The sequence below is a fragment of the Cebus imitator genome, unplaced genomic scaffold (genome assembly GCF_001604975.1).
Source record: "Cebus imitator isolate Cc_AM_T3 unplaced genomic scaffold, Cebus_imitator-1.0 Scaffold233, whole genome shotgun sequence".
NCBI lineage: Eukaryota > Metazoa > Chordata > Mammalia > Primates > Cebidae > Cebus > Cebus imitator.
Genome location: NW_016107548.1, coordinates 302,590 through 310,571, shown reverse-complemented (window position 1 = coordinate 310,571; position 7,982 = coordinate 302,590). Strand labels below are relative to the sequence as shown.

The following is a 7,982-nucleotide window of genomic DNA, read 5'->3' as shown; positions in this document are numbered from 1 at the left end:
CTCTTAGTGCAAAGGCAATGCTACTGAGTTTTCTTTCCACCCTCAAAAATAACAAGCAAACAAAACAGAACTTGGAAAAATAAACACTTCCTATGGCATTTGACTTTATTTTCTCCATTGCCTCACCTTTTGTAGGTGTTAATACAGTGAAAAGGAAGCTTGCAGCTCATGACAATTTGAATCTGGCAATTACACAAGAAGGAAATACATTCACAGTCAAAGAATCAAGCACTTTTAGAAACTATGAAGTTGTTTTTGAACTTGGTGTCACCTTTAATTACGACCTTGCAGACGGAACTGAACTCTAAGAATTTTTTTATGAGTAATGCATTCTTGATTTTTCTACCAAGTACTGAAATGATCTCTGCCCTATTTCATTCGATAGTTTAGTTAATGCAGGTCTCCTTCATTTACTGAAGAAGGCAGTGAAGTTTGTTCATGTTATGTACTGCCCAAATTGGCAGGGTATTTAAATGTTATGCTTTTATTTTTATACACATCTGGGAAGAATCTGAATTGAACAATATAAGAATTAGAAAAATACCTTTGAATGACTGAGTACAGACCTATTCATAAAGAACTTTAAAACTGTGTTTTTAAACAGTACAGCAACAGGGCCAAGACCACATCTGCCCTGCTAGCACAGAGCCTTGCCCTCACCGCTCTGCAGCCCATCCACACCCACCACCAGCTCACCATGGACGATGATATCACTGCAATCGTTGTTGACAATGGCTCTGGCGTGTGCAAGGCCGGCTTCGCAGGCAATGATAACCCCTAGGCCATCTTCCCCTCCATTGTAGGGCGCCCCAGGCACCAGGGCTTGATGGTGGACATGGGACAGAAGGACTACTATGTGGGTGATGAGGCCCAGAGCAAAAGAGACATCCTGACCCTGAAGTACCCCATCAAGCATGGCATTGTCACCAACTGGGACGACATGGAGAAGATCTGGCACCACATTTTCTACAACCAGCTGCGTGTGGCTCCTGAGGAGCACCCCATGCTGCTGACTGAGGCCCCCCTGAACCCCAAAGCCAAACGCCAAAAGATGGCCCAGATCATGTTTGAGACCTTCAACACCCCAGGCATGTATGTAGCCATCCTGGCACAGCTGTCCCTGTACGCCTCTGGCCGTACCAGTGGCATTGTGATCAACTCCGGTGATGGGATCACCCACACTGTGCCCATCTATGAGGGGTATGCCGTCCCTTACGCCATCCTGCGTCTGGACCTGGCTGGCCGGGACCTGACTGACTACCTCATGAAGATCCTCTCCGAGCGTGGCTACAGCTTCACCACCACAGCTGGGCGGGAAACGGTGTATGACATCAAGGAGAAGCTGTGCTATGTCACTCTGGACTTTGAGCAGGAAATGGCCATGGCAGCCTCCATCTCCACCCTGGAGCAGAGCTACGAGCTGCCCAATGGCCAGGTCATTACCATTGGCAACGAGCGGTTCCGTTGCCCTGAGGCGCTCTTCCAGCCTTCCTTCCTGGGCATGGAATCTTATGGCATTCACGAAACTACCTTCAACTCCATCATGAAGTGTAATGTGGACATCCACAAAGACCTGTACGCCAACACAGTGCTGTCTGGTGGTACCACCATGTACCCTGGCATTGCTGACAGGATGCAGAAGGAGATCACGGCCCTGGCACCCAGCACGATGAAGATCAGGATCATTGCTCCTCCTGAGCGCAAGTACTCTGTGTGGATCGGCGGCTCCATCCTGGCCTCGCTGCCCAGCTTCCAGCAGATGTGGATCAGCAAGCAGCAGTATGAGGAGTATGGCCCCTCCATCGCGTACGGCAAAAGCTTCTGGCGGACTATGGCTTAGTTGCGTTACACCCTTTCTTGACAAAACCTAACTTGCCTAGCAAACAAAATGAGATTGGCATGGCTTTATTTGTTTTGTTTTGTTTTGTTTTGTTTTGGCTTGACTCAGGATACTGGAATGGTAAAGGTGACAGTAGTCAGTTGGAGCAAGCATCCCCCAAAATTCTACAATGTGGCCGAGAACTTTGTACATTGTTCTTTTTTTTAATAGTCATTCCAAATATCATGAGATGCATTGTTACAGGAATTCCCCTGTCCTCCCAAAAGCCACCCCACTTCTCTCTAAGGAGAATGGCCCAGTCCTCTCCCATGTCCACACGAGCATTGTTTTTGTGTAAATTATGTAATGAAAAAAATTTAAAAATTTTTTAAATTTCATCTCAGTATTTTTAAATTTTGTTTTATTTTGAAAGATTTTAGCCTCTGTGGCTACCCCATTTTTGTCCCTCAACTTGAGATGTATGAAGGCTTTTGGTCTCCCTGGGAGTGGGTGGAGGCAGCTAGGGCTTACCTGTACACTGACTTAAGACGAGTTAAATAAAAGTGCACAACTTAAAAAAAAAAAGTACAGCAACAGAAGCTTTTAGAGTTAATATGTAACTTGACTGTAATGCCACGTAATATGTTGAAATACTAAAAGAAAGGAATCAATGAACAACTTAAGGAGTTACCAAATGGAAAGGTTTAATGCACTGTAGGTCATTGGGAGTGTACCTCTTCATGTTTAAGAGAACACATTTTAGAAAGCCATTTTCAAACATTTTTTAAAAACATTTTTAGCCTCAAAATTTTTCTATTTAAATCACATTTGTAATGACAATTTAACTACTGTAATGTATTACTTATTAGTTATGCCTTTCTTTAATTAGTTTTACAATCACACAAATTAAAGCAAGCACAGAGTTGTTAACCTCTCCATGAAACTAATTTTAACCAAGACTATGTTTCTGGACACATAACATGAAAGATTCAGAAAGAAGGCCTGCTCATCTGCCTTGAAATTCAGCATATGGAAATTATTGAAAAAAACAAGCATAATGGTTACCTGTACTACTCTGTAGTACTTTGCAATACTCTGTAGCCTAATGGCCTGGGTTCAATCCCGACTCTGTGACTTTAGGTGAATTACTATGCCATTTTACAGTCTCCTCTTCTGTAGAGATAATAGTATCAATTTCATAGGGTTACCACGGAGATTAAATAAAAACGTGTCTACAGAACTCACAACAGTGTCTAACATGTTTAAAAGTCCCATTATTAATATTATTATTATTATGTAGGGTACCTGGACCCTTGAGGGAAATAAACTTATTGGAAAATTCAAACGGACAGACAATGGAAATGAACTGAATACTGTCAGAGAAATTATAGGCGGTGAACTAGTCCAGGTTGAGTTGCAAAATTTATAGCTGTTTTCCAAAGGCAAAAATGACTACATAACAATAACTTTTGTCACTGCTGAGCTACATCTCCAGTAAACAGACTACTTCTTTTCTCGTAAATCCTTCTGATTTTAAAAATATTGTATAGCTATTTTCTGATGCCTATTTACAAAAGAGAACTTAAATATATGTCAAATAGCTAATGCCTATTTTAACTGAAAATGTAAATGACTACAAACCAACATGTGTTTTTAAATGGCTGTATCCTATATCTGAATAAAATGTTGCTATCAACTACAAGAAAAAATAGTATAAACTCATTTAAAACTAAGATGATACTAATACTTTTTCTTAATGTCTTAAAACTTTTTCTTAATTTTCTACTTAATTAACATTTAATTTAGATGTAAATCTTATGGTAAATTCTTCTGTTTGTTAACACCTTTCAGACTTATGTATATAAAGGATTAGAAGCCAAAAGAATCTTTAAAAAGGATTGAGCATTATTCGCAGAGCACAGCCAAAAATATAAATTGGACAGAAGATTTATATTGTACCAGAACTGTTCTCTCACCACATCAAGTATAAGGTTGCTGACTGATTGGTCCTTTTATAAACATTGGTATATTTCCATTCTTGCCTAAGCAAAAGAAGTAAAAGCTAATTAGGATTTAATTTGCTTTATATTCTCTAAGATATATATTTACTAAAAAAAATTGTGACATTTTTAAAAGCAAAAATAAATATTGTTCCCATGTTGTTTTATATGTAGCCTGGCCTTTTAAAAGAAAAAATATGTGAATATGCACTGACAGATTGTTTTGGTAGAGAGAGGGTCTTACTCTGTCACTCAGGCTGGAATGCAGTGATCAAAGCTCATTGTAATCTCAAATTCCTGGACTCAGGCAATCTTCCTGTCTCAGCCTTCTGAGTAGCTAGGACTATGGGTATATACCCCTCTGCCCAGCTAATTTTTGTTTTGTTTTGTTTTTATTTTTTTAGAGATGGGGTCTTGCTATATTGCCCAGGCTGGTCTTGAACTCCTGGGCTTAAGCGATCCTCCTGCCTCAGCCTCCCAAGTTTTTTTTTTTCTTTACATTTTATAAACTTTAGGCTGCATATGAGTCTTTAAAATCGTGCACTGATTATGAATAAATTTCTTGCACTGATTGTGAATATCTATTATTATAAAAATAATATATGCTCAACAAGAAAACTTAGAAATAAGAAACACAAATGTAAAATAAATATTTCCATAAACTTATAATCCAGATATAATTGCCATTCTGATTTTGATAGATGTACTCCTAGTCCGCTTTCCTGGGGGTAGATATTTCCCAATATATACCACTTTGATTAGGATGATAGGAAATAAATGATGCACTAAGTTAAATTAAGTATTATATTACATTTTTCTACACATTAGTGATTCCCAGAAATAAATGATATACTAAGTTAAATTAAAAACTGTATTACATTTTTCTATACATCAGTAATTCCCAGGCCTGGCTGAAAATCAGGATCATTTGAGAAACTTCAACAATTTCTGTATACTTAATCTCCACTATTATTCTACTATATCAGAATCTCTAGTAGAACCAAGAATTCGTGAAAATTTCCTGCTGATTTTGATGCAGCCTGTCTACTAACTGGTCTCTGAGAACAATGGAGATATAGTTACCAATGCCATTTTTAATGACCCCCTTCTTTTTTGTTCTTGTATTTTTTGTCATATAAACACATATATTGCTGATGTTCTTTTTTGTTGTTGCTGTATTTCTTTTGGCATAAACACATACATTGCCAATTTTCCAGGGCTCAGAAAGTGTACTTTTATGCATATTTTCACAGGATGTACTATTTTGTGTGCTTCAAAGCAGGGTATATGTTAGGGGATGGAGGGAGGGGTCAAATGTTTAAGCATTTCTAACTCTATGGACTTTTGATAAATTATTTTTCACACTGATGCAGACAACAGCTTAACATTTACATAGTTCTTACTACATGTCATACATTGTTCTAAGTGGTATACACATATGGCATATACATTAAAATGTAGAAAGAAAAGTTTGAGTACCTGATGAAAATGAATAGATTACAGAGTATGTAACCTTTGAAAGTTGAATGCTGAGTGTTCTCACTTATAAGCGGGAGCTAAATAATGTATATACATGGACACAGAGTGTAGAATAGTAGACACTGAAGACCTGGAAGGGTTGGAGGGTCAGCCAGGGAGGGGTGGGGGGTGGGATGAGGGATGAGAATTTACTTAATGGGTACAATGTACATTATTCAAGGGTTGATGGTTACTGCCCAGACTTTACCACCATGCAATATATCCATGTAACAAAACTATACTTGTCCTCCTTAAATTTATACAAAAACCATTAAATCTATGTTCATTTTATAATTTCATAAAAATGTTGACACAGGAAATAGTAATTATTTAAATTTTCACATGCTTCTCTTCATAAAAGCTCAATGTACTTTTAACCCTCACTCTTATCTGTCTACCATACGCGAATCAGGAAAAGGCAGGTATTAATCATTTGAGGGAGGCAAAGGCATAAGGAAGTTTTTTAGCTTGTCTAATACTATGCAAAGTCAATGATGAACAGAAGAATTAAATGTAGGTCTTGACTTCCAGTCTAGATCATTATGATCTATGCTATTACTTAGCCTGTTATAAACAAAAATATATTAAGAAAAAAAAAGTCCTTAATTCCTCAGTGGCACCCAAGAATAGCACTCTAAATGAGTCAGGTCAGGCTGTAAAATAATCATGTTCAGTGTTTAGACACATCTATTTCTAGTCTCATTGCAGGCTTACTTTTTTCACAATTTATATCCTTTCTAGTATTAAATTTCCACGATTTATTAGTATTGGAGAGCAGACTATTATTTGTTACACAACTACCATTTCAATAATACTTTTTTGAGGAAACTAACCTTGTCATTACAAAACCCTGCTTGGCCAAAAGAGGGTCCCTGAACCAACAGCACCCAATCTACCACAATTTGGCCAGATCATGAGCTCTGTGTAGAAGGGAAAATAACAACTGACCGAACCTACAAAAACCTCTTTTTAGCAAGTGTGAATTTGAGAAGTGTACAGTTTGTAGCTGATAGGAAGGAAAAAGGTTTACAGAGGATATATAGGGCAGTAAATAAGTAGAAGTAATGAGTACATGAAACCATGAACAAGCAGAAACTATAAGGTGGATACCAGAATGTTGGGGCAGTCAGGCGCAGCTGGAGTAGTAAAAGCTGAAATATTTATACATGAAATATGTTACCTGGGAATTGCTTTCTCCCCACTCTAGGGTAGGGGAGGAAGAGGTACAAGCTGGCAATTCTTGCAGCAGTTGCAAAGTGCCTGACACATAATAACACATGATAAGTTCACTGAGTAGGAACATGGGAATCCATTATACTCATTTCGGTGCTTTTGAATGTTTTTGAGATTTTCCATAAGAAAAAGTTAAAAATCATAAAATTACATACACATATAACTCCAGAAACCAACTACTTCACATCTCTTCCACTGCTATCACCTTAGTATGAGTCACCATTATCTTTCTCCTGGATTACTGTCATAACTCCCTAAAAAGCCTCCAAACTTCTACATTCCCTAATCTACCCACTTTAGACTCTTTTTCAACACAGCAGCAAGAAGGATCCTTTAAAAATCTAAATCTGATCACATCGCTTCTCTGCTCAAATCGCTGCATGGCTCCCATTTCACACAGAGGAAAAAGCCAATGTTCTTACAATGCCCTGTAAGACCCTATACGATCAGATCCCCCATTACCTATCCAACAGGTGATCCCGTTTTCCATGAAATATCTGGGTGAAGAGGGTTTCAAGCAGAGGAAACACCCTGGAGCAAAGACACCAAGGCAGTAGCAAACCTGATAAATCTGAAAAACATAACCTGGAAAGAGACCCCAAGATCACCCTGAGCTGACCAAAAACAAGACCAATGTTCAGAAAACACAGGCTGACTCAGTCTTCCTAAAATTCAGGAATGATGTGGTGAAAGAGAATAGGTTTTAGAATCACTGACTTGCCAAAATTCTTGTCTTCCCATTTGCTGACTAAAATTCAAGTTCTGTTTCTCAATTTTTCTCACTTGAAAAATGGGGAAAATGTAATGATTTTCTGAGACTGTTGCTAATTGAGGTATTATGTGTAAGACACCTAGTGTAATACCTAGCATATAGCTGGTATTCAAATGTAACACAAACATGTACCCTTCTCCTGTAGAGAAAATGCGGGCAAAGTATATCCTGAGTAGATGGGAAAACTCTTTTCTTAAAATACCTCTCATGGAGTCTGCATGAGAGAGTGAGCCTTGGCCTGGTAGATGAGAACACTTAGTTCCAGTCCAGCCTGTGACATAACTAGCTGGGGACTTTGGGAGAGTCTCTTTCTCTCTTTGGAATGCAGTTCAATCATCTTCAAAATGAGAGGATTGAACTAGATCTCTAAATTTTCTTTCAGTGCTAAGATTCTATGATGTCAGAATAACATTTGGTGATTCCTTCCCTTCTTAAGCAGCCCTTTTGGGTGTGGGTCGCAGGGGCAGGGTATTAGAATAATAGAAGGTAGGATGGGAAGAAAATAATATTTATATTATAAAGTGTGGCAGGTTTCGTGGGTGTATGTCTTGTGCAGGCTCATAGGGCCCTGTACTCTCTTTAATGATCTTCTGTACTGTCCTAAAATTCTCAATGCTTTTTGAACAAGTTCTGCATTTCA

At 38.3% G+C, this 7,982-nt stretch overlaps 1 pseudogene across 1 annotated transcript; it reads left to right on the top strand.

Annotated features, from left to right (window-relative positions):
* Window positions 1–697: 697 nt before the first annotated feature.
* Window positions 698–2,382, top strand: LOC108281865 (annotated as a pseudogene). The gene has a single exon (XR_001816180.2). The product of XR_001816180.2 is annotated as an actin, cytoplasmic 1-like (transcript).
* The last annotated feature ends 5,600 nt before the right edge of the window (window positions 2,383–7,982 follow it).